Source organism: Delphinapterus leucas, chromosome 9 (assembly GCF_059928025.1).
Source record: "Delphinapterus leucas isolate spDelLeu-1000000601 "Yukka" chromosome 9, BTC_Dleu_Yukka2, whole genome shotgun sequence".
Lineage (NCBI taxonomy): Eukaryota > Metazoa > Chordata > Mammalia > Artiodactyla > Monodontidae > Delphinapterus > Delphinapterus leucas.
Window position 1 is genome coordinate 45,925,726 of NC_143137.1, and position 25,494 is coordinate 45,951,219.

Genomic DNA, 25,494 nt, shown 5'->3' on the forward strand with positions numbered 1-25,494 from the left:
AAGATGGATCATAGATATAAATGTGAAAAGTGAAATCATGAATCTTTTAAAAGACAACATAGGAAAGAATCTTATGGGTTAGGTACAGTTCTTAGCCATGACACCAAAATCATGATCATAAAAGAAAAATACCAACAAATTGAATTTTATCAATACCAAATCCTTTTGCTATGAGAAAGACCCTGTTACGAGGATGAAAATATAAGATATGAACTAGGAGATACATTTGCAATTCACAGTTCTCATGTGAGACCTATTTTCATAATATATAAGGAATTCTCTAAATACAAGAGTAGAAGACAAAAAATTCAATTAGAAACCTACTAGAATGGCATGAAAAAATCCACAATACCAACTGCTGGTGAGGATACAGAGCAACTGGATCTCTCATACATTGCTGGTGGGAATACGAAATGATACATCTACTTTGGAAAAATGTTTGGCAGTTTCTTATTAAGTTAAACATAGACTTACCATAAGAATCAGCAATCATACTCCTGGGTATTTATCCTAGAGAAAGGAAAACACAAAAATCTGTCCACACAAAAATCTGTACATGAATGTTTATAGCAGCTTTATTCATAATCTGAACTCTGAAAACAATCAAAAATGTCCTACAAAAAGTGAATGGATCAACTTTGGTACATCCATACAGTGGAGTACTACTCATCAATAAAAAGGAAGGAACTACTGATACCTGCAATACATTGAAAGGATCTCAAGGCTATTATCCTGAGTAAAAAAAGCCAATTTCAAAAGGTTATACACTCTATGATTCCATTTATAGAAATTATAAATTTCCATTTTGAAATGACAAAATTATAGTGAGAAAGAACAGATCAGTGGTTGCCAGTGGTTACAACTATAGAGAAGGTATGATTATAAAAACGTTAGCATGAGAGAATTTCTTTGTGGCAATGGGAAAGTTGTGTATCCTGATTGTTGTGGTAGGTATAGGAATCTATGTATGTGACAAAATGTCATAGAACTATACATTTAAAAAAAAAGAATGCGTGTAAAACTTGGTAAAAATTGAATAAGTCTGTAGTTAGTTAAAAGCACTGTACCACTGTCAACTTCTTGTTTTTGATAAGGAACTATGGTTATATAAGGTCTTACCACTGGGCCATCTGGGGAATTCTGGGTGAAGATACACAGGAATTCTCAGTCCTATTTTTTGCAATTCTTTGTGAGTATAAAGTTAACTTTAAAATATAGCTAAAATTGGTAGGAGAGGCTTCTAAATACAGTCCAGATTCTAAAATTTCCCTAAAAGACTCTTTCCCTAGACCAATAAAATGTAAAAAATTAAAAATCTGCCTCACTTGTGGATTCACCTAAACCCTGTTCTGCACTTTCCAGTTTGTTATCTTGCCTTTCTCTTCTCTCCTTTTCCATCTTTGGAATGATCCATAATAATTCAGAGTCCCTTAAAATTGCAACCTTTATATGAAGAAGTCCCTAATATGTCAATTTCTAATCCTGGTTATATTCAGATCACTGTGCCATCATTAAGGACTTCCCAAGTCCTGTCCTGGTCCATATACGCCAAACTTTCTTGACCTCATTCAAGCACTTCTTTCCATCGATGGGTCCAGGAGATGCAAGAACTTGACACTGTAAACCACTGGAAAATTCTCCCATTCTAGCCAAAAAGAGGAAGAGCTAGAAGCCTCTAGGCGATCATAAAGGGGGCCCAAGGGAAACTGTAGCATCCAAATCCCAATGATTCTCTTGGCCCAACAAGATGATTATCTCTGACAGAAGGATAGAAACAAACCTTTCAAATGGACACAGGTTGTACTATAAATCCTACAACTCTTTCTATAAATATAAAATTATACTTTTCAGAATTATATAATTACCAGATAGTAGGTTACCTTTTCCCATCTCATCTGCCTATAGCTGGCTCCCTCCTCCCCCACCTCTTTTCCCTAGGAATTATTTTTAAAAAATTAATCAAAAAGTTATCTGTTGTTACTCACATATTCATCTAGTCCAGATAAAATTCGAGTAAAATTTTTTAAAGTCTCAAGCTTTACACATATTGCCTTTTCAATTTTTTCTTGCTAAAACTAATACAGGAGAAAAAAGTTAATTGTTAGTTTGAGTAATGGCATTAGATGCTGGGCTATCAGATTCAAAAAGCCAGAAAGTTAAAACTTTTGACATAATATAAATTTCTGGTTTATGGATGCAGAGGTTCATCGTATATCAGAAATAAAGAGTTATACTAGAAAAGAGTTCACGTAATATTCCTGATCATATCCCTCTGGACAAATTGGAATGACTTCAGTTTAAAAACAGCTCTCGGTCTTCTCACTGATGTACCATCACATAAAAATCATCTTAGTGCAATGTACTGGTTTGTATAAGACTTGGATTTAACGTTTTTATGATTTGAACTTTTCTAAATCGCTTGCATTTTAGGTCAAGTTGATTTAGTCATGTGCAATTCTTATTATGCTACAAGCCATAAAGACTTAATGTGTACACTTAAATTGCAGCTTCCCAATCCATAGTTAACTTTGTTAATAACTTAGGATAATATTAAATTGAGCTAAATTAATAAACAATCTTTGGATACCTTGACAATTTCTAAGAAAAAGATACAAATTGCTGGTCATGTAATATGGTTTTAATTTATGCTTGTTTCCTATTTTTAAAATTATAGAATGACTAAAGAGTAAGTGCAGATGCACTGGAAAATATTTATTTTTGCAAAATCTTAAAATCTGTAAAAGATACAAAATGTGCAGCCATGCATGGAGAAAAAAATTAAAACACTTTTTGGTTTTATGTATTCTAGTTGTTTGGAGGAAAATAAAATGAGTTATTTTGGTTAAGGCAGTAACTAATAAAATGGTTGAGACTATATTATAGTATAGTAACAAAATAATACATCTCATACACATCAGATAATGAATATGGTTTAACCATTTATCATTGAAACTCTTCATTTTACTAAGATGGTAAATTCAATGTAATAGGTAATCCTATTTTAAAGCAGAACTAACACTTTAAATTACATGTTTACATATATCTTAACAAATATTTAGGAAGGCTTTAGAAAGTTGCATTAATGAAAGGCAGACAGAGCCTTCACTGTGAATCATTATTTGGGTGATATAACACAAGAATTAAATTAAAATTAGGGTTTTCTTTCTGTAAAATGACCCAACTTATTTTGTGCCCAGATAGTAGTTTCTTCTTAAAGATAAAAATATTGTGAAATCGATGTGTTTTTGGCATACTCTTAAATAATTTTTTCAAAAAGAAGAAACTCTGTGTTAAAGTTTCCTATAATCGTCGCTTATTGCCGCTGTTTTTACACTGTCAACTTGTAAAAACTGCAGTTAGATACTTCTTACTATGTTTCTATCTTGTCCCCTTGTCAATCTTCTTTATTTTTGCCTTTCCCAATTTGAGAATACTAAAACTTCCAATGTGTCTTTTACAACTCAGTGTTTTTTGGGTATCCTGTAATGATTACAAGGTAACTTGTGATTTGCTTCTTCACATTATAAAAGGAAGAAAAGTAGAAATAATTTGGTAATTTGAATTTTAACTAACTTAAAAGTATTTTGAGAGCTCTATTTAATTTTCAAAACTAGGGCTAAAAGAACAAAAACGTACAAATCATAAGAGAAATTTTAAAAGTGTTTTAATATGAGAAAAATTATCAATACCTTTGAGTCCTGATGAAACAGACCTTTCCAGGAGATCTTAAGCTCGGGTCTTAACAATCCTCTAGGAGCAGATGATCTTCAGATGAAGACTGCCAACCCAAGGTCCTCAGATCAAAGAGATGACGACAAAGTAGACAGCCTCCACCCCACATGGTGGAATAAGATTAATTTCCTGATATCTCAGATTTTCTTCTTTACTGCTAATCTTATTTGTTACCGTACTTCGGTGCCCCCTAGCCATCACCTAATGTTTTCACAGAATGCTTTCACAATTCTCACTGCTGTATTTTCATTCTCCCACTGTCTCTGTGGTATAAGAAAAGGCAAAACCCCTCGTGTGTTCTTCTCAGTCCAGTTACTGCTCTACATCTGATTGACTGCTAGATTATTTTCATCCCCAACCTGACCTCACTGACAAGAATTTAAAGTGACAGCTGTTACTTTATATGCATCGGATGGCAGGTCTTTTATGATATTTGAATTTTCCTCACATTTATTAACCCCAACCCTCCAGTCTTATAAAAATTGGAACCTAACCTCAAGTCAACAAAATACTTCTGCTGAAATCATTACTGTACAAACATTATAAGCTCATTAGGAGCGGGAACAGATACTGGCGCTATGCTGGTGGCAATGGTCAGTCTGTTCTCTTCAGAGACTCTTCAGCCTGCTTTGGAAGAATTCTTTGTCTTCACTCAGGGAATCTGTCTGCCTCAAGGGACAAGCAGTGGGCTCAAGTCTAATGTGATAAATGTTATTTATACTACCAATATAGTCTGCCCCCATCCTTGTTTTCAACCAACCTTGTTTTCAACCAGCATATCACAGTTTGTGGGATACAGCTAAAGCAGAGCACAAAGGACATTTTACACCATTCTATACAAACTCTTTCAGAAAATAAAAGAGGAAGGAACACGTCTCAACATCTTTTAATGAGACCTCCATTACCCTGCAAAGATACTGCAAGAAAACTATAGACCAACATCCTTCCTGGCCATAGAAACAAAAAAAAAAACAAAAACAAACAAAGAAAAATTCTTAACTAATATTAGCAAATTGAATTGAGAAATATATAAAAGGTTGGTTCAACATTCAAAAATCAGTGAAATTCATCATATTAGCAGATCAAAGAAGAAAAACCTTATAATCATCTCAATAGATGAGAGAAAAAGCACTTGACAAAATTCAATATCCATTCATGATAAATTGTCTTAGGAAATAGGAACAAAAGGCAACTTCCTCAATTTTATAAATGGCATCTACAAAACACCTAAGCTAACATAAACTTAGTAGTGAGACTGAAGGCTTTCCCTTTAAGTTCCAGAACAAGCGAGGTTCTCAGCTTTCAGCATTTTCATTCACATCACACTGGAGATCCTAGCCAATGTAATAAAAGGGAAGTAAGGAATGGAGAGAGGAGGGGAAGGAGGGAGGGAGGAACTAGAAAAACTAAAATATTTGGTGAAAAAAAAAAGAATAAAGTTGGAAGACTCACACCACCTCATTTCAAAACTTACTACAAAGCACAAAGCTACAGCAATCAAGATAGTGTAGTACAGGGGAAGGGCAGAAACAGGCAGAACAGAGAATCCAGAAACAAACCCACACATGTACAGATAATTGATTTTTGACACAATATAATCAAAGAAGAGCCTTTTAAACAAGTGGTGCTAGAATAATTGTTCATATACAAAAAAAAAAAAGTGCCTCAACCCATACTTTGTACCACAGTAAAAAAAAAAAAAAAAAAAAAAATTGGAAATGGATCACAGACTAAATATAACACCTAAATCTTCTAGAACACGAGTCAGCAAACTAAGGCTCATGGGCCAAATTCGTCAAATATGTGATACAGAAAAAGAGTAAGGCAGGGTAAGGAAAACAGGAGATGTGAGGGTGAGGGGGGCTCAATGGGCTAGTAAGGTATTCCTGTTTTGTACTGTATGGTTAAGGAAAGTCTCTCTGATAAGGCAACAGCTGAACCAAAGCAACAAAAAAAAGTGGAAGAGGATGCTTGTGAGACCTGAAGGAAGGTCACAGGCAGAGAGAAGAGCAAGTGCAAAGGCTCTGGTGCAGGGGCTTGCCTTCTGTATTTTACGAACATTAAATGATCAATATGGCCACAAGGGAACACGAGGAAGAGCGGGGGAAACGACTTAAAGAGCAAGAGCCACTGGAACGCATACATCTGTGTATGCATGCACACACTCCAGATGTTATAGGGTCTTTTAGGTCATGGTAAAGACTTCAGTTGTGGCTTTGAGTAAGATGGGATCCATGGAGGATTTTCAGCAGAGGAGTAACATGATCTGATATTACATAACAGCATCCCGTGAACATATAAGCACAGAGTAAGAGTCTGGAATGATATATACCAACAAATTAAGGGGAAAAAAAAACTAAGGGAAATGGGGAAAGGAAAACATGATGTTTTCTCCTTTGTGCTTTACTCGTATTTTTGAAAACTTCTACAACAAATATCCAGTATTTTGCTGAAAATTTTTTATTTTAAAATATCTAAAGGATTAATTATTAGAACCATCAACTAAAATAACCTTTTTCTTTGCTTTACCTTAAGCTCCAAACAATTATACACAGCCCATTTCAGCTCCTAGGACAATAAGCAAAAATGAGTATTAACTAAGCAGCATGTATGTGGCTAACAAATATCTAGAATGAGCCACTGACATTCAGGAAGGGCTTAAAGAGAATAAGGTTAACTGTCCTCAACAACTGTTTTAACTTGTACTACTTTCCTTCTTGCTTGAATTTAGTAGTATCTTTATTGATTTAACTTTGCTTGCCCATTTTTGGAAAGTTGTCTGTACATTTCTTGTAACTGCAAGGATTCCAAGAGCATCAGGATGCTGAGACAAAGAGAAGCTTTTTTAAGAGCCCTGGTCAACAGAGGATTTAGAAAAAACACATGCCATGGGCACTGCTTGAGAAGTAGCCAAACATGAAGATGGTGGACCATCCCAGTGGATGTTCTCCAGTGTTTCTAGCAGAGGTCTCTGTTCTAGTGACTGCTGTGTAACAAACCACCCCAAATTTAGTAGCATAAAACACAAATATCATGTATCATCATCTCTCACAATTCTGGGGGTTGAATGGACTCAGCTAGGTAGTTCTCACCCAGGGTCTCTCGCATGGTTGTATGTAATCTGATAGCAGCTGGGGTTGGCGTCATCTAGAAGCCTTCCTCACTCAAATATCTGGCAGCTGACATGGCCTGGGCTTCCCCAGAGCATGAAAACTTGGCCCCATGGGAAAACTTCCTGAGAGAGCCAGACAGAAGCATACTGCCTTTTTAAAACCAAGCCTCAGAAGTCCTACAGTATCACTTCCGCTGCATTCGTTAGAAATTAGGAGGGCCAGTCCACACTCGAGAGAAATGAAGTTGATATTCTACCTCTTGATTGGGGAAACACCAAAGAATTTGTGGACGTGACTTAAAACTAGTTCACCCTCTGGCTTAAAGGTTATTAGATGGAATCAGACAAGAAAATAACTAACTAATGAAGGGCATTAGGCTAAGTGTGATGAAGGAAGTATTTATAAATTATTAATTATGGGGTGTGGTTCATAATAGGTTTTAGCACAATCAGAAGCAGCTTTCTCTAAGAAAGGACATTCTGAAAGGTCTTATAGAATGGCAGAATGTTCATAAGCAAACATATGAGGGAAAGATAATCTAGACATCCATTCCCTTGGATTGCTACAAAGGTCTTCTGAAGATATAGCAAATGATTTTGTTTAACTGGGGCTTAGGGTACATGGAAAACAATAGTGTATGTGGTTGAAAAGACAGAGTTTGGTTACAGTATTAAAGTACTGTATTTCAAATCTGAGGCGTTAAAAGCTCCTAGGCACACTCAGGTGAGGTTTACTAAGGGCCTTATTCTCCTCAGGTACAAATTAAGTGCCTAACTAAATCTGTAACCGTGTAGCCCCTACAACTTCTCCAAACTGACCTTCAACTTAGGTCCTACTCCCCCTCATTGGGCTTTGAGGTTTCCAGTCAATCTGCCTTTGGAGATAGAGGATCCTCAAGGTCCTTGACACATCTGTTCTCTCTGTTTAACCTCTATTGAGGCATCCCATGACTAATCAAGCAACCTACTTACTATAAGATAGCTTCACTGATCAGCTCCATCAAGATAAAAGGGTTTGCTATTTCTGATACTAGGAAATCCTAGACTAATATCTTATCAACCTTTGCTTTTATAACCTCTCTATAATCTTCTGGTGGTACACTATCAAATTTCTGGAGCCAGGAACCCTAATATTCATAATCACAATTTTGGTTCAGTCACCTACCCATGGTTTTCTCTTGGTCAAATCACTTAACCTCAAGCTTCCTCATCTACGAAGATAAGGATGAAAATCCCTTTCTGACAAGGCTGTTGTAAGCATTAAATGAGATACCTGTGCTTAGCATGACTGCTGGCACACAGTGAGTGTTCCAAAATACGAGATACCACTTTTACTAGCATAAGCTCATTACACAAAACCCTAATAAAAAGAACTATCAAAGGGCTGATGTGAAAAGCTTAATTGTTTTATTTTTATCATCATGTGTGGTTAACCTATGCCCCTGGCATTACATGACTCCACAGTTTCATTTTATACTCAATTATATTCTTCAGTTGCCCTCTTTTTAATTTATAATTTCAAGAGATATTGGTGGATAAGTAAACTTCTTTCACACAACATCTTAACAGAAGAAAATTAAACAGGGAAGAGGATATAGAACAATAGTAGATATAGCAAAGATAGAAAAATAGTGACAAAACTCAGTTTTGCCCAAAGTAAAACTTGCACTTACATGTCCGGTTGGTGGGAGTGTTAAGCTGGATAAAGCTTGAAATTTCAACAATAAGAGTATTAATGAAATTATAGTTATTTCAACAGTGGTATAATGCTATCATCAAAACTATGAAATACATCTGTATTTAACGACAAAGATATCTATGATATACTTGTTGAATGTGCAGACTGAAAGACAACACGTATGGTATGACACTATTTATGTAAAATTATGTTTGCACAGGTTGATAAGCGATATATTCACCAAATATTAACAGTGGTTTATACTGTAAGATCTGAGGTAGTATTACTTAAGTACTTACATATTTACTTTTGCAACTGTCTCAAAGATAGATTTTATTTTTTTATTCCAGCAGGTATTTTTAGATTGAAGTATAGTTAATTTACGATATTGTGTTAGTTTCTGGTGTACAGCAAAGTGATTCAGTTTATGTAAATATATAAAACTGTCTTCCATAGTAGCTGTACGAATTTACATTCCCCCCAACAGTGTAGGAGGGTCGCCTTTCCTCCACACCCTCTCCAGCATTTGTTATTTATAGACTTTTTAATGATGGCTATTCTGACTGGTGTGAGGTGATACCTCACTGTAGTTTGGATTTGCATTTCTGTCCTAATTAGGGAAGTTGAACATCTTTTCATGTGCCTATTGGCCATTTGTGTGTCTTCTTTGGAGGAATGTCTATTTAGGTCTTCTGCCCATTTTTTGATGGGACTGTGTTGGTTTTTTGTTTGGTTACTGAACTGTATGAGCTGTTTTTATATTTGGGGAATTAAGCCCTTGTCAGTTGCATCATTTGCAAATATTTTCTCCCAGTCTGTAGGTTGCCTTTTCGTTTTATGGTTTCTTTTGCTGTGCAAAGGAAGCCTGTAAGTTTGATTAGGTCCCATTTGTTCATTTTTGCTTTTATTTCTATTGCCTTGGGAGACTGACTTAAAACACTGCTACAATTTAGGTCAGAGAATGTTTTGCCTATGCTCTCTTCTAGGAGTGTTATGGCGTTATGTCTTCTATTCAAGTCTTTAAGCCATTTTGAGTTTATTTTTGTGTAGGGTATGAGGGAGACATCTAACTTCACTGATTTACATGCGGCTGTCCAGCTTTCCCAACACCACTTGAAGAGACTGTCTTTTCTCCATTGTATATTCTTGCCTCCTCTGTCGAAAATTAATTGACCTTAGGTGTGTGGGTTTGAGGCTCTCTATTCTGTTCCATTGATCCATATGTCTGTTTTTGTGCCAATACCATGCTGTTTTGATTACTTCAGCTGTGTAGTATTCAGCTTAAGTCTGGAGGGTTATGCCTCCACCTTTGTTCTTTTTCTTCAGGATTCCTTTGGCAATTCTGGGTCTTTTATGGCTCTGCATAAATTTCAGGATTTCTAGTTCTGTGAAAAATGACATGGGTAATTTGATAGGGATCACATTAAATCTGCAGAATGCTTTGGGTAGTAGGGCCATTTTAAAAATATTAAGTCTTCTAATTCAAGAGCGTGGGATATCTTCAAAGGAAGATTTTTTAAAAAGCTGTCCTGACTTGACTGTCAGCTAACAAATCAAATACCAGCAACCATCAACATGGTTTGAGGTCTCACCTTGCTAGACAAGGTAAAGTACAGTATAGTATTTATGAAAATACTATCAAACAAAAATTCATCAACTCTAATAGTGGAAGAGTGCCCAATCAAGGATCTTCCTACCATTTGGATTACATCATCATTTACTGTGTACAAAAATGTAAAGCTATGCTAATACTTACAAACTGGTATCACCTTATCTTTAGGTAAACTGCCATGGGAAACTTCCTACATTTCTAAGCCAAGTACACTTCCCAGCTTCAAAACATATTACAAACATATAGTGATCAGGACTGTGTGATACTGGCAAAAGGACAGACATAGATCAATGGAATAAAACTGAGTTGAGAAATTAATCCACACATTTATAGTCAACTGACTTTCAAAAAAGGAATATGGGGGAAAGAATAGTCTTTTCAATAAATAGTGCTGGAACTGGATACTTACACGCAAAAGAATGAACTTGGACCCCAATACCTAATGTAAGGGCTTAAATTATAAAATTCTTAGAAGAAAACATAGGTGTAAATCTTTCTAACTTTGGATTAGGCAATGGTTTCACAGATGACACCTAAACACAAGAAGCCAAGGAAAAAAATAGATAAAACTGTACTTCATCAAAATTAAAATCTTTTGTGTTACAAAAGTCACTTTATCAAAAATGTGAGAAGACAACCCAGAAAATTTTTAAATATTTGCAAATCATATATCTGATAAGGGTCTAAGAATCCAGAACATATTAAAAAGAATTCTTGAAACTCAACAATAAAAAGACAAATAATTTAAAGACGGGGAAAGGATCTGAAGACATTTCTCCAAAGATATACAAATGGCCAATAAGCACATGAAAAGATGCTGAACATAGTCATGGAAATGCAAATCAAAGCCACAATGAAATACCACCTCACGAAGTCACTAGGATGGCTATATTAAAAAAGATGAACAACATGTGTTGGCGAGGATGTGGAGAAATCGGAACCTTTATGCATTGCTGGTGGGAATGTAAATCGATGCAGCCATTTTGGAGAAAGTTTGGTAGTTTACAGAAAGTTAATCACAGAGTTGCACATATATATGACCCAGCAATTCTACTACTAGGTACATACCAAAGGTAATTGAAAACATACTTTTACAAAAAGACTTGTACACAAATGATCGCAGTAACACTATTTAAGATAGTAAAAAATGGAAACAACCCAATGTCCATCAAAAAATGTGGTATATCCATACAATGGAATATTATTCAACCATAAAAAGAAATGAAGTGCTACTATGTGTTACAGCATGGATAAACCTTGAGAACATCAGGCTAAGTGAAAGAAACCAAATACCAAAGAACACATATTCTATGATTCCATTTGATGAAATGTCCAGAATAGGTAGATGCATAGAGAGAGAAAGTAGTTTAGCAGTTACCAGGGGCAAGGGGGAAGGGGAAAATGGGGTGGGACTACGAATGGGCATGGGGTTTCCTTCTGGAGTAGTGTAAAGGTTCTGGAATTAGACAGTCGTGGTGGCTGCACAACCTTGTGAATATACCAAAAACACTGAATAGTACACTTCAAAATGGTGAATTTTATGGTATACAAATTACGTCTCAATTAAAAATTAAAAAAAAAAGAACGATGGCAAACTTCTTGCCTGAAGCTATGTAAGAGAGAAGATGATGAAGCAGTACCTTTAAAGTACAGAAGGAAAAAAAAATTACAATGTAGAATTCTATGCCCAGCAAAATTTCTTTTCAAAACTGAAGGTAGGGCTTCCCTGGTGGTACAGTGGTTGGGGGTCCGCCTGCCGATGCAGGGGACGCGGGTTTGTGCCCCGGCCCGGGGGGATCCCGCATGCCGCGGAGCAGCTGGGCTCGTGGGCCATGGCCGCTGGGCCTGCGCGTCCGGAGCCTGTGCTCTGCGGCGGGGGAGGCCACGGCAGTGAGAGGCCCGCGTACCGCAAAACAAAACAAAAAACAAAAACTGAAAGCAAGGATTTAAGACTATAAATCTACAATAATCAAGACAATGTAACATTGGCATAAGACATATAGTTCAATGGAACAAAACAGATCCCAGAAACAGATCCACACATATCATTTGATTTTCAACAAAATGCCAAGTTAATTTCAACAAAATGCCAAATTAATTCAACAGGGAAAAGAGAATCATTTCAACAAATGATCTAAATAAGCTAGAGAGTCATATGGATAAACATAAACCTCAATACTTACCTTCACACCATATACAACAATTATCTCGAATTGTATCACAGATCTCAATGTAAGAGCTATGGAGAAAGATCTCTGTATTAAGCAAGGATTTCTTAGGACACAAAAAGCATAAACAGGAAAAAAATAAGGAAACTGAACTTCATCAAAATTGAAAACTTTTGCTCTTTCAAAGACACTGTTAAGAAAATGAAAAGGCAAGCCACAGACTGAAAGTATTTGCACAACATATATCTGATTACAGATTTGTGTGCAGAACATATAAAGAACTCTTGCAACTCAATAATGAAATGACGCACAACCCAACTTAAAAATAAGCAGCCCTGTGAGACTTTAGGAATAACTGGGTAAGAAGTATGGCAAATCTCATCCCCACAAAATAATGATAAAATTTGACAAAACTATCAAAACTATCATTTCAAAACTGGAAACTGACCAAAGGCATGCAACATTTACTTAAGAAAACCTACTGAATCTTGTCAAAATCAGTGGGAGCCCAGCACTTCAGCCTGGAGCAGCTCCACCTCTCCCCAGAGAATCTCCCAAGTTGATGGCACTGTAATTCGACCAGAGTGGGCAGGCTGTATCTGCAGCCTTCCTGCTGGAGGGGTTAGACTGATTTGGAGCAAAATGTAAGAAAACTCATGCTCAGGGGTATTGTTGGGAAAAGTATCATCTTGGGGGCAACCAGAGAAGGCCAAACATTACAGCTAGCCTGAGGATGAGACACTACTTGTGCCAAGCAACGGGTGAACAGAACAGCAGAAACTTAACATGGTGATACGCGAATAAGATAACAGTGAGCCTCCAACATATCCTCAGGCTGGGATGGGATGACGACTGCATGCATATAGCCCAACAATTCTACTTCTAGGTACTTACCTAAGACAAATGAAAAATATATATCCACACAAAGACTTGAAGGCGAATGTTTCTAACAGCATTATTCATAACAAAAAAGAGTGGGAACAATCCAAATTTTATCAATCAGTAAATGAACAAATGTGGTATATATCAATACGTACAACAGAATACTATTCAGCAAAACTAGGTAAAGAATTATTAATACATGCTAAACATGTGTGAACCTCAGAAACACGTTAGGTGAAAAAAGCTAGATGCAAAAGACCATATTTTGTATTATTCTCTTTATATGAAAAATCCAGAAAAGGGAAATTATGGAGACAGAATATAGACTAGTGGTTGCCTAAGTGCTCAGAAGGGGGAAATGAGGAGTGATTGTTAATGGGTATAAAGTTTCTTTATGGTGATAAAAATATTATAGAATTAGACAAGTTGAGGATTGCACAACTTTGTAAATATACTAAAAGCCATGGAATTGTGCACTTTAAATGGTTGGATTTTATGGTTATGTAAATTATACCTCAACAAAACTGTTAAAAGTAATAGGATAAATATTTGAACAGACCTTTCACTAAAAAAATGTGAGTGGCAAATGAGCACATAAAAAGATGCTTAACGTTATTAGTGGTTAGGTCAATTCAAACTGAACCAGAAGATACCACAACATACCCACTAGAATGGTCAAAATTGAAAAGACAGTGATGTGGCAAAATCCTCATGCATTGCTGGTGGAAATGTAAAATGGTACAGCCAACTCTGGAAACAGTCTGGTGGTATCTTATAAAGTTAAACAAATATTTACCATACAATTCAGTCATTCCACTCATAGGTATTTATTAAAGAGAAATTAAATCACATGTTCACACAAAGACTTATATATAAATGTTCATAGCCATTTTATTCATAATAGCCCCAAACTAGAAATAGCTCAGGTGTCCACCACCAGGAGAATGGATAACATACTATATGACATTCACATTCATATACTACTGCTCAGCAATAAAAGAGAACTGATTCAAGCAACAACACTGCTGCCTCTCACAAATATGCTGAGCCAAACAAGCCGGACACAAAGTACACACTGAATGTTTTCGTCTAATCTATAGTGGCACAAAGCAGATCAACGGCTGTCCAGGCCTGAGGGTGGATGGGTGGAAACTGACTGTAAAGGGGCTTGAGGTAACTTTTGAGGGGGGATGGAAATGTACTCATCTTGGTTGTAGTGACAGTTTCACAAGTGTATGTGTGTGTCCAAACTCATCAGATTGTATACTTACAATGGATGTTATTGCCCTATGTAAATTATAAAGTATTAGTTGCTTTTAATATGCTGAGAAGAAAAAAAATTTGATTAGAAATATAACACCGTTCTCATTGAGGAAACAGGCCTCTAAAAATGGAAAGGAGTTAACAAATCTGTCTGCTTGTCTTTACTGTAATCCTAGTGTTTGGAGCACTTTCATCTGTTTTCACCTTTGTTTTAGCAGTACTGACACATACCCAGGTCTGGCACAGGGTACACAACTGTTACCAGATGCACAAATATTTTCTGATGACTTTAATAATCTTAGGCCTTGAAAGATCTGACACAAATGCTTATTCAAGAACCAGGCTAGAAGGTGGTCAAAAGGCACAAACTTTCAGTTATAAGATAAATAATTATTAGGGATGTAATATTCAACATGATAAATATAATTAATACTGATGTATTATATATGAAAGTTAAGTCAGTAAATCCTAAGAGTTTTCAGCACAAAATTTTTTTCTTTTTCTTTCATTCTGTATCTACATGAGATGATATATGTTTAATAAGCTTACTGCGGTAATCATTTCATGATGTATGTAAGTCAAATCATTACGCTGTACACCTTCAACTTACACGTGCTTGATAAAACTGGAAAGAAAGAAAAAGAGCTAGATTTCATGCATCCATGTTACTTATGTATCTGCTGTGCCATAGCTGATTACCAACTTCTGCTATAGGAATACTGAACCATAAGCTCCGTAAAGGCAGGATCTATCTTTTTTCCTTATCAGTGTTCACAGTGTCTCACACAGTATCTTCCATCTCTCAAATGTTCAATCAATATGTGCTAAATGAATGAACCACTTCAGTTTACCCTGCATTCTAGTTCAAGTAACTCCCACACATTCTTCATGGTGAGAAAGACTTCTGAAGATTACCAACATTAAGAATGAAAACTATACGAGACCATAGCTACTCACATGCCCACACAGTTACCACAGTGCTTTCTAGTGATTGATGTGAGTGTAATAAAACACTATCTTTGAATTATTAACTGCTACATTTTTCATTCCTTGCATTCCTGGTTGCTATGGCAGCTTACTCAGTGACTCATTGGCAGCTGCTGCTTCAGTAGGGAGAGACAATATGGATTAAAACAAAGACAATTTCAATTTCAAGTGTCAAAGCTGAGTTTCTGAAAGCCAAAGGAAGAGACGGGAGCCTGAAAGCCAAAGGGCTTTTGATTTATCAGAGCCGTGCTCTGGAGGCAGAAAGGGATTTTAAGAATCTATAAACTTTGCTGTGCAAATCAAGGATGTAAGCCTGGCTGGATAAAGTAGTTTATTCTACGAACCACAGAGCTGGGAAGAATGCATAACAATACAGGAGCAGTTTTCTCATTCAAAAAGATCCAAGAGTTCCATCAAGCAGGAAAGAGAATTGGAGGGGATGAAGCTAGTTGCGGAGGTCTGAAACATGTCTGGCACTCTCCTCCTCAATGGCTGACACCCTATTTTGGGGGTGTGAGGAAGCCCTAGATAAGGGCTGTACACTGGCTACACAACAGGATCACACCAGAACCATCAACTCAAGAATCTCTGGGGTGGGATCTTTAATATCTTTAAAAAGCTGCCTCTGCCTTCCCTTCCTACCTTCTGAGTTGATCTAATGTTTAGCCAAGTGCTGAGAATCACTGGCTTATGAGGATCCCAAAGCAGAAGAGTATAATATCTGTCTTCCCTCAGTGTAGTCCATTCTTGCAGACAAACTCCCTGGCAATCCCACCCCCTGACTCCTTTCAACAGCACACTTGAGCACAGAATCCCACACAAACTAGAGAACATCTTACTGAAGAGAGCTTAGAATTGACTATTGGTGACTCTCAAGCTGGATTTTGAAGAGTCTCAGTTTTGTGAATGAGGGTCAGGTGAACAAGTTTAGAAGTTTAAGCATGGATGTGGTAAAAAAGTCAACTACTGGCTAGAAGGCCTGAAACCCATGAAACTGCCCCCACAGAGCTCAACACCGGGGACAACTTAGACTAGGGCTATCATCAGCACTGCTCACAATTCCTACTGGTCATCTGGCTAAAACTTCACACGCTAATTCCTAACTACCAAACTGACCAGTTATTCAGAGCCTGTGTGTGCTCACCAAGAAAACTGATGATGACAAAAGCCAGTGACGTCTATGAGAGCACACAAAGAGGATTCATCAGACCATCAACGTTTTCAAGATATCTCCAGCCCTCTTCACTGAAAAAAATCTGGCAACTCTACCTCAATTTAGTAACAACATAGGACCAGCTCTGCTCATGCATAGTAGCTACATTAACTTTGAGAAACTCAGGTCTTCACAAAGTTGGAATTACAAGGCTTTCAAAAATATTCAGGTTAAGGACAGAGTCGAAAAACAACCTCCCAGTCATCTAGACCGGTGCGTCCAACACGGTAGCCACTGGTCTCATATGGCTCTCGAGCACTTAAAATATGGCTAGTTCTGAATACAGATGTGCTATAAATATAAAATATATACCAGATTTCAAAGACTGAAAAACAAAAAGAATGTAAAATATTTCATTGACAGTTTTTAAACTGATTATATACTAAAATGATAATAGTTTGGATACTGAAATACCTCAGGAAGGCCTTTATAGCCTTTGCAATGTCTGAGTTCCAGCAATGGTTGAACCATATACCGTTCGACTTCCTTGACGGCTATCCTCTGAATACCTGGACATGAATATCCTTAACATTTACAGATTTAATAACATTTCAAATATTAATGAGTTACTCTGAAAGGCTCATGACATACAGTAACTTGATATTTTCCCAAAATACAAATTTACATTGCTAATACTGTACAGTTTGCTTTCAGTTATCCAGCTACTAAATGATCAAGACAATCCAAAAGCATTTAAATCTCAAACTGATTTTGTTGGAAAGATATTTTTTGGTCAGGTACTTTTAGAAATCTCATAAAATAGTGAACCCGGAATTCGTAAGTTTACAGGGAAGAACCACAGGAATAAGGCACCGTATGGTATAACAACTCTGTCATTAAGGTACTTGCTGCAGAAAAACTGTTTTCAGTCTATGTGGGAAACCAAATTTTAAATCATGTGGCAATATTTATGAATATAAGCATTTCTGACATTTTAGAACAATTCCCTTTCAGGTGTTAAGTTTCTATTATTCTCACAGGCTTTCCTTGTAGAAACTCCTGGTCTAGGAAGTTCCAAGTTATCTTCAGGAGAACCTTTGAAACAATTTGGAGATTTTGTGAAAGTTCCCATGGATACGCTGTATTAGATTAGTGAATGGGGGGGCGGGGCTTGACTCCTTGACCTAATCTAATACAAGGATATCCCAAGGTATTTCAGGAACTAATAAACCTCTTCTGGCCCTCCTCTTGCATAGCCTAACCCTCTCATCCCAACAGCAATATCCATCAGGAAAGCAGGATTCATCCTTCCTGTCTATTACTAAAAAGACTCTGCTTCCAAGAGTAGTGGAAGACTGGTACAATGCACAGGGTATGGGACAAATGAATCAAAGAGAAAACCTCAAGAATGCTTCAGAAAAAAAAAAAAAGAATGCTTCAGAGTACATCTTGGCATTTCAGTAAGCAAACCTACTTAGTGAAATGGCCCTACTCCAACAGGTATCTGAGGTTAAGGGAGAGATTAGTGGTGGAGGAGTCCAAGTCACCCAACCCAGATGTCATTAAACTAGTTCAGTGTAGCCCACTTACCATGCACTTCTAACAGTGTTGGCCACATTTCTGTCTAGACACCCCTTGAACTCTAACACACACACACACACACACACACACACACACACACAGAGCAAGCAAATCCTGTCTGGCTTCTCTCTCAAAGCTCTGCCTCCCATTTAAGATCTTTCATGTTAGAATTGTTGTTCTTTATCTCTAGCTCTCCAGCAGATACTTCTGGCATAATTGGCTTTTCCCTGGGAGAGACATTCTGTCCTTAAGATTCCACCCTTCAGGGACTTCCTCTAGTGGCGCAGTGGTTAAGAATCCGCCTGCCAATGCAGGGGACACGGGTTCGAGCCCTGGTCCGGGAAGATCCCACATGCCACAGAGCAGCAACTAAGCCCGTGAACCACAACTACTGAGCCTGCGCTCTGGAGCCCGTGCTCCGCAACAAGAGAAGCCACCACAATGAGAAGCCCGCGCACCACAACTAAGAGTAGCCCCTACTCACCGCAACTAGAGAAAGCCCGCATGCAGCAATGAAGACCCAACACAGCCCCCCCACCAAAAAATAAATAAATAAAATAATTTAAAAAAAAAAGATTCCACCCTTCAAGATGCGGAAAAAGTAGAGCTGGGAGTTGTCTTGGTCTTATCTGTCATCCCTTACATCTAAATGACTACCAAGGTGAGTTAAGTCCTTCCATCTTTGCTTTCCCTATTGTCATTGCTTTAGTTTTGCCTCTCATCATCTTGCCTGAATTACTATAAATTTTCTACAGGTCTCTCTGCCTCTAGTCCCGTTCGTCTCTAACCTGAAGGGTAAATCTGATCGTCTTTTTCCTGCTTAAAATCCTTCAATCACAGTTTGGCACATACATCTCTTCATGATTTGTCACCTGCTTACCTCTCTAGACATAGCAACCCTCCAAGAGTGCCATGCTTGTATGTGCTAAGCTTTCTGCCTGGGAATCCCATTCCCAGTCTCCTGCTCCACATGACCTTTTATCCATATCCCTAGAGCTATGATTATTTCTTCTTAAAGGCTTAGTCATTCTCTTCCCTAGTCTGAGTTTAATGACCCTTCTCATTACCTCCACAACAGCCTTTGTGTGTACTAATGGCTATCACGGCATTTATTACTCCTTATTTGCATCACCCACTAAAGATTAAATTCCTAGAGGTCACTTTTCCTTGATTTCTGTATTCTTGGCTCCCTAACAGCCCAGGACCAAGCAGTGCTTAATATATAATTGCTGAAATAATAACTCTCTAGATTTCAGCAAGAGCAAGATCAGAATCTGCACTGTCCTCTGGAATACTTAGGTTTCTTCAACATATCAGTTAAGGTTTATGAATTACTCCTACACATCATGAATGAAGAGAATAACAAAATTTATTCACAGATGGGCACAAATATATTTATTGTTTATAAAAGCTACTAACATTATTAAGTGCTTACTCTGTGCCTGGTGCATACATGTACTTTCCCATTTAATCCTCACAACAACCCTGAGGTAGGCAGAAGTATTACCTCTTTTTATAGGCGAAAGCGAGGCACAGAGTAGTATCTCGTCCAATGTCAAGCAGATGGCAAAACTAGGCAGTCTGGCTCCAGAACTCATGTGGTTAACCATTATGCTACAAAATTCAATACCTCTTCCATCATGAAAATTGTGCTTCAAAAGAATAACTCTCCCTTTAAAAACATAATGGAATGTTACTAAAATACAATCTAAATTTTAAAAGTTATGATTGTGCACTGGCAGACCATCCCTCCCCAAAACTTAATAGCTCTCCAGTAATATTTCAATTACAAATTTACAAAATAGGTTTTACATTAGGAATTTCAGAGTACATCTTTCCTAATGGTTATGGTAAAAAGGCCTCTTTGTCCATTACCACTACAAACAGTCGTTTATTAAGCTATTGCAGAATTTCAACTAATATTTTTAGATCCAATTTTTGTGGTAATGGGTTAAACTGAAAAAAATCAATTTTTTCTGCATACAAAAATAAACTGTGACATCAGTTAATTCATGGTAACCTTTCAGCACTCAGGTAATTCTGTTTTATTGTAATGCACTGTCAACTTCTAGACAAAAGGGTGGATATGATAAACTTCCTTGAAAACATTCTTCTTATTTTCTACTTCTAAATAATGGGATAATTTGGCAAGATCATTTTGAAGTCTTATTTATTAAAATATCAATAATGAATTGTTCCATTTTAGTTTAGAACATACTAATACAAGTTGTTCCTAACACATTTTCTATATTTCTTGTGATTGATGCTTTTGATACCTTATTTAACAGGAAAATATTTTCTAATAGAGGAAATTATAAAGTATTACAGAAGAGTTGAGGAAACCATGAACAGAGCGGTAGAGGTAAATATCTATCAATATCATGATTTTCAAATAAGGAAACTCATATAGTCATTGCAAAGCAATAAAATGTAATGGACTGCTATAATACAGATCAATATCATCATCCAGTTCCAAAATCTCTTTTGTATCTCTCTCTAGGGCCTGCTAACTGTATTACACGCACACAGATGCTCAAAATGCTTTTGACTAATAATGAAAGCTTTTCAAGATGCTGGCACCAGATTCACTGGTAACAGGATTCTGATAGAACTCTAAGTTTATAAATATAAATCATCAGTATTTATCAATCTCAGCATACCAAATCAAAAAGGGAGCCATGAGAATTTAGTAATAGAAGAAATTAATCACTTCTGATTCTAAGACTCGGGGTCCTGAAAGGTGCCTCACAGTCCAGGGCAGAGTTAAGAAGCACAAGGCTGGTTAACAGATACTATAATATCACTTTCTAAAATTTCATTTATTTCTGGGATGTGAGTTTATGCCATGCCACTCTTTGCCTCTCTATAAACAAGCAACCAACAATCTATCTTATTATTAGCTATTGGTCTAAAATTAATGATGGCTTAAATATCTGAAAATATGCCAACTCCCCTAAGTATAGTAATGTTGCATTTTCAATAAAACCCAACATTAACATATCTGGTTTTCATTGATGCCTTTTACTTTCCACGGAGAATCAGATAACTTAAAAGACAAGGTATTTCCCATTCATATAATACAGGAATTCTGTGATTTGAAAAGAACATCCAGTTTCTTAGCTTAAGCACAGCATTCACAGAATATGGTATTCTAAGTATTGTCTGGGTAAGTTATTACCAAAAAAATTTTACCAGCTGTTCCTGAATAAGGATCACTACTAGGAGCATACCAAGTAGCAATTTCCTGTAAAGAAAACCAAGTAACAATTTAGTTTCAGAATGAAAAGATCTGGGTAGAGAAGGAAAGTGGACAATAACACAGATAATGTAACTACCATAATGTTCCTCACAGTATGTTGTAGCAAAGAAAGAGATCAGAAGCTACATACTTCAGAAACAAAGGGGAATGGGCCAAAGACAAAAGATTGGCATGCTAGAATTTTTTTACCTTAGAAAATATCTAAGAAAGAACAAGGGACACTTCACATTTAACCACCCACTGTCAATATGTTCCGAGTTTACCTCAGGATAAATCAAAATGCAAGAAAATGGTCCAAATGAATTAGAAAACTTCCTGCAACTAACAAACTGTTCTCATATTTAAAGTAATATTTACCTCTATGTAGTTTTATAAAATTCCTAATAATCTGATTTATATGGAAACTTTCTCTTTGAAAACATAAGGATTGGATATTAATATCAACATATAATGTGGATGTCAATCAGATGGTAAGTTCAATTATTCTTTAATTTTAAAAAAGAGTTTCATGCTTTGTTCAAATGTAGCTTGTTAGAAAATTTCCCTTCTTTAACTCTCTTTTAGTAAATAAAATTAGGTAATATTTACATTAAATTTACAGTCTTTTTTCATTTAAAGGAATATCCCTGTGACTTGCTATAATATGTTAAACAATTGCTCTTAAACTTCACTAAACCCAAATTTAGCAAGCGAACTAAGCTTTGAAAAAAAAATCTGGTATTTTCATTAACTCATTTAAACTGGAATCTTTTTGAAATACATACTGCAAGTATGCTCCTCAGGCATTCTGGGGCTACATTCTAGTAGACTGTTTAATAGGTGAAAACTGAAATAACTGTATAACATTTTAAAAAAATAGAAGACTTGCACTAAGAAACTAAAACCTACCCAGTACCCAACAGTTAAAAACATGACTTTTTTAGTTGTTTTGGCTACCACAAAATAATGAGTTATGGAAACCATTACTTATATTTCAATCAGACACTGCTCTTAAAACACAATCTATATCTGATTTATAACCAGATCTGAAAAACACAGATTAAGACTATTCTTAGTTTATTTCTCTGGGAAAGAGCCAAAAGGAGGCAATAATTGTACTCATATACATTCTTACACTCTCTTACACATTTAGGGGGGAAAAAAGCCAGATCACCGTAAGATGAGTCAAAATTGGCAATAAACCCATTATGAAGAAAAGAGCAGCACTGAAGTGAAATTTCAGAACACATTGCTTTCTATATACCCAACTGTGATCTTATTTGAAAACAAGTATTTACAAAGATTCTAGAAAACTATAACCAATTTGATAACTAGGGTTTCATTCTTTATTTTATCTCCATAATATTCAGTTGTCAGTAGTTTCAGCTACACATTTAAACACGTAACGTGATTTTATGTCCTACTTACACTATGCAGTGTCTGTATATAAATTTACAAATATTATAAGTGACATTATGTACAATATTACTTATAATATTTTCCAGATTAGCAATTTTGACTTTAAATAAAAACTGGAGCATCTGGGCTTAAAAAAAATTTCAATTTCTAAATTCTTCTTTTTAGGAAGTCACTGATGGAGACTGAATTTAAAGTAAAAAAAAAAAAAAAAAGGCTACCTTTTGTAAATTTTAACAAAAAAGGGATCACTATAAACAGATTTAAGTAGATACTGTTCTAGACAAATAATCAAGTAGCACTTGACACTGACAAACACTGAACTTTCTCTTAAACCACAGGAGCTTCTACTGTAGGAGCTGCAGCACAGAACCTTATGACAAACAAAGGCTAAGTGAATACGATTGTGAGAGTATGGTACAGGATAAAGAAGGAAAAGGGAATTTAGGCCAATAAACTTTAAAAGTCAATGAGTAAATTATATCAGAAAATCAACTTCCAAGAGAATATCAATAGTTAACTACCACATCTATAGTAAATCTTTTCCTTTAAGAATGGAAGACAACAAAATAATTCTTACCATAACAATATACCAGTAGAAAAAAAACTATTCACATTCTAAGAGGTTTTTCTTGGTGTGTGTGTGTGAGAGAGAGAAAGAGGGAGAGAAAGCTTACAAAATTGAAAATGTGAACTAAAGTATATTCATATTAAGATTTCGTGATAACAGAAAAAATTTAAGGAAAGAATATTTTCTTTGAGGGAAGAATATTTTCCATAACTGGTTAAAAAAAGCACCTATGAAACTGTGCTGTCAGCTGTCACAATGGAGGTTTTGGACTCTTCTATCAACTGTAGCATAACAAAAGACATTTCACAGTAAAACTTTAGGGAAAACATTACCTGGTTTAGAATCACACTGAAAGCAATGAAAAACTCTTAATTGTTTATAATATACATATTTTTCTGGGTAGCAGCAGTTGCTCCTGTACGTGCCCTTTTAAAAAATATGAAACAGAAGCAATAGAGTAGAAAAAAAATTGAGAAGAATAGCAGCAATAAACAGAAAAGCAAACAAATACATTAAAGAAAGCTTAAAATAAGGAAACAGTACTGTGTAACTCTCAATTATACTGAGTAAAGTGCACTGCTTAAATTGTTCACTGATAATATTTTCCCTATGTTGAAAACATGAAATCTATTTATTGGTATTTTTGATATATATAAAAAAAAAAAGACATTCACTGTTGCAGCCCTGATAGCTCTCCTCTAGTATTTTTTAACCATTCAGATGTATTTTGTGGGAATATTTATTCACATAATTTTGCTTAATACATTTCTTTCTAAACAAGACTGAATTTAAAAGTCTCTGTAACATTTTCAATTACAGTAATAACACATTAATAAATTATAAATTAACAAAATCTTCATGTTTGCTTTAAAAAATCATTTATCAAATGCTAAACCCCCAGATTACCTGGAAAATTAAAGATGCAAATTGCTACAAATCTGGCATCCCAATTAAATTCTGATTTTTAAAAGTATATAAAAATGTCCCTCAAATTATTCCAAGTTCCACTCAAGAAAATTTTATTTTACCCTTTTCATAAGTTATTAAGTTTACAACCTACTAAATATTTTACCCAAATGTAGGAAAACTGCACGGAGATGCAAAGCACAATAAAATAATTACATGAAAAGAACAAACAAAAATACCCGTTAAAACAAAGTTACTGTAGCTGGAAGCACTTAAAATTGGTAATTAGTATTTTTTTAAAGTTGCATAGCTGCAAAATGATTCACTGCTGATTAACTGTTGAGCAGTTTTATTTAAAAAGGAAACAACATATTTAATAAACTGCAATTCTGTAGATAATCCAAATTTAATTAATTAAAATGTAATTATGTAACTTGATTTTTTTACTCTTTGGAATGCATTCTGATAATTTTAAACCTTTAATTTAAAGTATTAACATACTTTAGCTTTCCTACGTAGAAGTCTATTTTCCACTCTTGGGGGAAAAAAAAATCAAAGAACTTGAGATCACGGTCTACATTCAGAGAATGTTCTACTGCTTGATTACATTTCTTGGTTTCACATTCAAGACTTTAATTTTTAAGAAGTAAATTACGTGGTCTTCAATTTAAGAATAGATGAATGCAGGAACATCATATTGGGGAAAATAAAGGGACCCCAAACTAAAAACCAAAACAAATTAAAAACAACTAGTTGCGCAGCTCTAGAGAACTTAATAAAAAGTAAATCAACTTTTAAATCAGTTAACTTTGGTGTCTGAATATAAAATGTTCATCAGTATTACCTATATAGATGACTATTAAGGGATGTGCAGCATTTTCAAAATCCCTGTGTGTCCTTTATTCATGTTTGGTACACTGAGTTCTGTGACAATTGTCCTCTCCTCAGCAGATTTTTTTTTCCTGTATGATTGTCCATCTCTGCATTACTGAGTCTCACAGAACTTAGATTTCTGGCTGAGTGTGCCTGCATTTTTGTTTTTGCTTTTCCAGAGATAAATCTTCGTATCCTCTCAGTTTTTCAAGCATCTTGAAAAGACAAGGAAACCTGTGTAAAAGTGGATACATTTAGTTTAAGCAATGGTCCATGATAGTAATACAAATCAAAATACAACATCCATTTCCCCATGAACACT

General features: G+C 35.8%; 2 protein-coding genes across 13 annotated transcripts in view; one reads left to right on the forward strand and one right to left on the reverse strand.

Annotated features, from left to right (window-relative positions):
- Window positions 1–25,408, forward strand: part of NOD1 (nucleotide binding oligomerization domain containing 1) — a 132,681-nt gene extending 107,273 nt beyond the window's left edge. For all 12 annotated transcript variants that reach the window (XM_022584168.3, XM_022584150.3, XM_030759803.2 and 9 more), the window contains one exon: window positions 1–25,408. This exon is cut by the window's left edge and continues 17,025 nt beyond it. The gene's annotated coding sequence lies outside the window, so the exon portion shown is untranslated.
- ZNRF2 (zinc and ring finger 2) overlaps window positions 1–25,494 on the reverse strand; it is a 159,025-nt gene that overhangs the window by 38,561 nt on the left and 94,970 nt on the right. The window contains exon 5 of the mRNA XM_022584225.3: window positions 1–25,406. This exon is cut by the window's left edge and continues 38,561 nt beyond it. The gene's annotated coding sequence lies outside the window, so the exon portion shown is untranslated. The remainder of the gene's footprint in view (window positions 25,407–25,494) is intronic.